Genomic DNA, 6,000 nt, shown 5'->3' with positions numbered 1-6,000 from the left:
GGTAGTCCCAGCACCTCTTCATGTCCCTGAGAGGTCAAACATTGGGAAACACGCAAACTGTAACAATCTTCAGATACTCCAGCCATGGAAAGTGACTCGGCCTTGTTCTCTGGGAGAACATCTCTCTCTTCCTCTAAAACACACACACACACACACACACAGTCAACAGGCAAGCACGGCTATTTTTCTGCCCATCGAAGGGAGCAGACTGGGAAGTCACACTGGCAAGTGGACTGTCCCTTTCCCAGATGAGTTTCTGCAGTGTCAGCACTGGCAGGGCATAGCACAGATCTTTAGAAGAGTAACTGGAAGAACGCTGAAATTATTCCAATAAGTGGAATAAACCAGACACAAAACAACAAATACCATATGATTCCAGAGAACCCTAGAAGAGTCAAATTCCTAGAGACAGAGAGTAGAGCAGGAGTTGCCAGGGCCTGCAGGGAAGGGAAGATGGGGAGCTAGTATTTTATGGGTACAGAGGTGCAGTTTTGCAAGATGAGAACGTTCTGGAGATGGACGGTATTGATGGTTAACACAAAAATGTGAGGGTACTTGATGCTACAGAACTGTATACTTAAAAATGGTTAAAATGGAGTTCCCAGAGTTCCCGTCATGGCGCAGTGGAAACGAATCCAACCAGGAACCATGAGGTTGCAGGTTTGATCCCTAGCCTTGCTTAGTGGGTTAAGGATCTGGTCTTGCTGTGGCTGTGGTGTAGGCCGGCAGCTGTAGCTCTGGTAAGACCCCTAGCCTGGGAACTACATATGCTGCACCTGTGGCCCTAAAACAAAACAAAAAGGTTAAAATGAGGAGTTCCCTGGTGGCTCAGCAGGTTAAGGATCTGGCATTGTCACTGCTGTGGCTCAGGTCACTGCTGTGGTGCAGGTTTTGTCCCTGATGGCCCAGGAACTTCTTCAATTTTGATGGTTAAAATGGTAAATTGTATTTTTTTTTTTTTGGTAGAAGAACCTGCACCCTAGTAGTGACCAGAGCCACAGCAATGACAATGCCTGATCCTTAACCTGCTGAGCCACCAGGGAACTCTGATAATTTTTATGTTATGTATACTTTACTAATGACTGTCTCTGAGATCAGGGACCACATCAGAGAATAAACTGAGAGCTGCAGGGAACATGGAAATGACAAGCTGGTTTGTTTAAAAGGGCTCCAGGTGACAGCAGAGAGGTGAGCCCCTCCCTCCCCCAGCACATCTTCCTAATCCAGCTCGCTGACTTCTCGGTTGTACTATTCACCCTGAACTCACAGGATTACTTTCACAAACTATGTAAAACCTTCTCAAAAAACTCTAATAGCTTCCCATTGCCTACAGAATCACCCAAACTTTTTTTTCCTGGCATGCAGAAGAATCCATGCCACAGCAGCGACCAAGGCAGCTACAGTGATAACACTGGATATTTAATCCACTATGCCCCAAACTATTTTTTTTTTGAAACAGCTTTTTATTAAACAACAAAATATAACTGTAACATAATTCTAAACATTTGAGTTAGGTCACAAAGGGATGCAAAATATGCAGTATGACTATCATATGGTCATATGAGCAATGTCGTCAACTCAAATCGATCAACACAAACATAAGATTATTCCATAATTAGCCTAAATTTATGTTTTAATTTTTAAAAATTTTTTGCTTTTTATGGACACACCCATGGCATATGGAAGTCCCCAGGCTAGGGGTCTAAATTAGAGCTACAGCTGCTGGCCTACACCACAGCCCTAGCCACATGGCCTTTTAGGGCCCCACTCGTGTCCCAGGCTAGGGGTCTAATTGGAGCCACAGCTGTCGGCCTACACCACAGCTCAGCAACGCCAGATCCGAGCCATGTCTGCGACCTGCACCACGGCTCACAGCAACGCCAGATCCTTAACCCACTGAGCGAGGCCAGGGATCGAACCCGCAACCTCATGGTTCCTAGTCGGATTCGCCTCCGCTGTGCCGCGGTGGGAACTCCTGATACTAACACAATCTTAAGGGAGTTTGTAATGTTGATCTGCTGGGTGCTACGAATTAACCTGAGACCAAACTTTATTCTCTTCTAGTTGTGGTTTACATAAAATTAGCCAAAGTTAATCCATTTTCTTATATATTCCCCCCCAAATCTGGTCTGTGCCAGGAATAACACAAATCTTGAGTAAGAACATTTGGAGTTCATTATAAGTACTTACCAAGCACTTTCCTATTGGATAGCTGTATTTTCTCAAAAATTTCTGTTTCAGGAGTTTCTGTTGTGGCGCAGTGTTTAATGAATCCGACTGGGAACCATGACGTTGAGGGTTCAACCCCTGGCCTCGCTCAGTGGGTTGAGGATCCGGCGTTGCTGTGAGCTGTGGTGTAGGTTGCAGACATGGCTCGGATCCCGAGTTGCTGTGGCTCTGGCGTAGGCAGGTGGCTGTGGCTCCGATTGGACCCCTAGTCTGGGAATCTCCATTTGCTGCGGAAGCGGCCCTAGAAAAGGCAAAAAAAAAGACAAAAAAAAAATTGTTTCAAACACGTGTGCGTGCATGCACACACACACACCCAGAGCTCATCTTTCTAGATACCAAGTGAGTTATTTTGCACAAAAGTTTTGTTTGTTTATTTTTGCTGCAGCATGCAATGGCTTTATGTGGGATCTCAGTTTCCAGACTAGGGATTGAACCCAGGCCGTAGAGGCGAAAGAGCCAAGTCCTAAGCCCTAGACCACCATGGAACTTCTCAAAAGAAGCTTTTTTTTTTTTGTCCTGTTAGGGCTGCACCTGCAGCATATGGAGGTTCCCAGGCTAGAGGTCCAGTTGGAGCTGTTGCTGCCAGCCTACACCATAGCCACAGCAACGCGGGATCCGAGCCCTGTGAACTACACCACAGCTTACGGTAACGCTGGATCCTTAACCCACTGAGTGAGGCCAGGGGTCGAACCTGTAACCTCATGGTTGCTAGTCAGATTTGTTTCCGCTGCACCACGACGGGAACCCCTCAAAGGAAGCTTTATTTTATTTTTTATTTTTTTGTGTTTTTGACATTTCTTGGGCCGCTCCCACGGCATATGGAGGTTCCCAGGCTAGGGGTTGAATCGGAGCTGTAGCCACTGGCCTACACAAGAGCCACAGCAACGCGGGATCCGAGCTGCGTCTGTGACCTACACCACAGCTCACGGCAACACCGGATCTTTAACCCACTGAGCAAGGGCAGGGACCGAACCCGCAACCTCATGGTTCTAGTCGGATTCATTAACCATTGCGCCATGACGGGAACTCCCAAAGGAAGCTTTAAATTGGAGTTCCCACTGTAGCACAGCAGGTTAAGGATCCTGCATTGCCACAGCTGTGGCACAGGTGGCAGCTGTGGCTTGGATTAAATCTCTCGCCTGGGACTTTTTTTGTGGATGCCACAAAAAAAAAAAAAAAAAAAAAAAAGCTTTTAACAACCAATCTTCACAATATTACAATTCAGTTTCCAAGAAAAATCTACATTTTTACAGCCTCTGTTTTCAATTGATTAAAGAGAAACCAGGATTTCCTGACATGGCTCAGCAGAAAAAAATCTAACTAGTATCCGTGAGGATGAAAGTTCGACCCCTGGCCTAACTCCCTCAGTGGGTCAGGGATCCAGCATTGCCGTGAGCTATGCTGTAGCTCCCTATTCCATCCCCTGGTCTGGGAACAACCATATGCCACGCGTGTGGCCCTAAAAAGAAAAAAGAAAAAAAGAAAAAAGAAAAACAGTGAAAAAAAAAAAAAAAAAAGGAGATTTCAGGTTACTCTCCTGGATGATTAACTATGGAAATTACTTTTCACAGGGAGTTCCCGTCGTGGCGCAGTGGTTAACAAATCCGACTAGGAACCATGAGGTTGTGGGTTCGGTCCCTGCCCTTGCTCAGTGGGTTAACGATCCGGCGTTGCCGTGAGCTGTGGTGTAGGTTGCAGATGAGGCTCGGATCCCGTGTTGCTGTGACTCTGGTGTAGGCCGGTGGCTCCAGCTCCGATTAGACCCCTAGCCTCGGAACCTCCATATGCCGCGGGAGCGGCCCAAGAAATAGCAACAACAACAAAAAAAAGAAAAAAGAAATTACTTTTCACAAATGTGAAAGCAATTTTTTCCTTCGGGGTAGGAAAATGGGAAGGAAGCAATCGGAGAAGAGGTCCACGCAGGCGGACAGGGTGTGTGAAGCTGCGGGTACACGATTTTCCTCACGTGTTCACAAGAGGGTGGTTATTTTCTTGGTATCTGTAACTATGTCTCCAATAAGTAACAATGTGAAAGCTATAAATCAAAGCCAATTTGGTAAAGCATTCACTTTCAATTTTCATAAATGTTGTCATTTCTTTTTTTTTCTTTTTCTTTTTGTCTTTTTTGCCATTTCTTGGGCTGCTCCCGCGGCATATGGAGGTTCCCAGGCTAGGGGTCCAATCGGAGCTGTAGCTGCCGGCCAGCACCAGAGCCACAGCAACGCGGGATCCGAGCCCTGTCTGCAACCTACACCACAGCTCCCGGCAATGCCGGATTGTTAACCCACTGAGCAAGGCCAGGGATCGAACCCACAACCTCATGGTTCCTAGTTGGATTCGTTAACCACTGAGCCACAACGGGAACTCCAATGTAGGCATTTCTAAAGTCTCTACATTTGCACATTTTCAGAGGCTAGCATGATACACAAACACACGGACGTCTTCTGTTAGGCTCCTAATTTTGCCTAGATCTGACACTGTCTTCATAAATACTCAGTGAGGCCACAATCAAAAGTACTATCATTTTTGGAACTATCAAGTTTTATTTTATTTTATTTTTCACTTTTTAGGGCCGTACCTGCGGCATGTGCAATTTCCCAGGCTAGGAGTTGAATTGGAGCTGTAGCCACCGGCTTACACCACAGCCACAGCCACAGCCACGCCAGATCTGAGCCACATCTGCAACCTACACCACAGCTCACGGCAATGCTGGCTCCTTAACCCATTGAGCGAAGCCAGAGATGGAACCCGCATTTTCATGGATCCTAGGTGGGTTCGTTAACTGCTGAGCCACGAAGGGAACTCTAAGGAATCTATCAAGTTTTTTTTTTTTTTTTTTTTTTTTTGCTATTTCTTTGGGCCGCTCCCGCGGCATATGGAGGTTCCCAGGCTAGGGGTCGAATCGGAGCTGTAGCCACCGGCCTACGCCAGAGCCACAGCAACGTGGGATCCGAGCCGCGTCTGCAACCTACACCACAGCTCACGGCAACGCCAGACCGTTAACCCACTGAGCAAGGGCAGGGACCGAACCCGCAACCTCATGGTTCCTAGTCGGATTCGCTAACCACTGCGCCACGACGGGAACTCCCGGAATCTATCAAGTTTTAAAGCAAAAATACCAGCAGCAATTCCATAAGACATAAGGGGTATCAATCTCTTATTTTCTTTTGCATTTTCTGGCAGTTTGGAAAACACTAGAAGCTGACATGAGGTTTTCTATATATTTTTTTAATGACTCAATGAATTTTATTACATTTATAGTTGTACAATGAGGTTTTCTATATCTTACCCAAGACCTTGGTTTTCTGATTTCTTAGCTTCGGATTTTCTTCCTTAACCTCCTCTACTCTTGCAGATAGATCTTCCAGTGCGTGTTGGAGTTCCAACACTTGATAAATAAGTCCTGTTTTTTCCTCCACTTCCACCTGCTTTTCAACATCAACCGCATGTCAGCATTCATTGTCTTCGGTAACAAACTTTTGGGCCTTGGATACAAAATTCTTTTTTAGGGCCGCACCCACAGCATATGGAAGTTCCCAGGCTAAGGGTCGAGTTGGAGCTGCAGCTGCCAACGTACACCACAGCCACAGCAATACCAGATTTGAGCCATGTCTGTGACCTACACCACAGCTCACAGCAACACCGGATCCTTAACCCACTGAGCAAGGCCAGGGATCGAACCTGCTTCCTCATGGTTCCTAGTTGGATTCATTAACCACTGAGCCATGATGGGAACTCCTCCTATTATTATTTTTGTCTTTTTGGGGCCAC

The sequence above is a fragment of the Sus scrofa genome, chromosome 1, assembly GCF_000003025.6.
Source record: "Sus scrofa isolate TJ Tabasco breed Duroc chromosome 1, Sscrofa11.1, whole genome shotgun sequence".
NCBI classification, from domain to species: Eukaryota; Metazoa; Chordata; class Mammalia; order Artiodactyla; family Suidae; genus Sus; species Sus scrofa.
Note: the sequence above shows the minus strand (reverse complement) of the source record.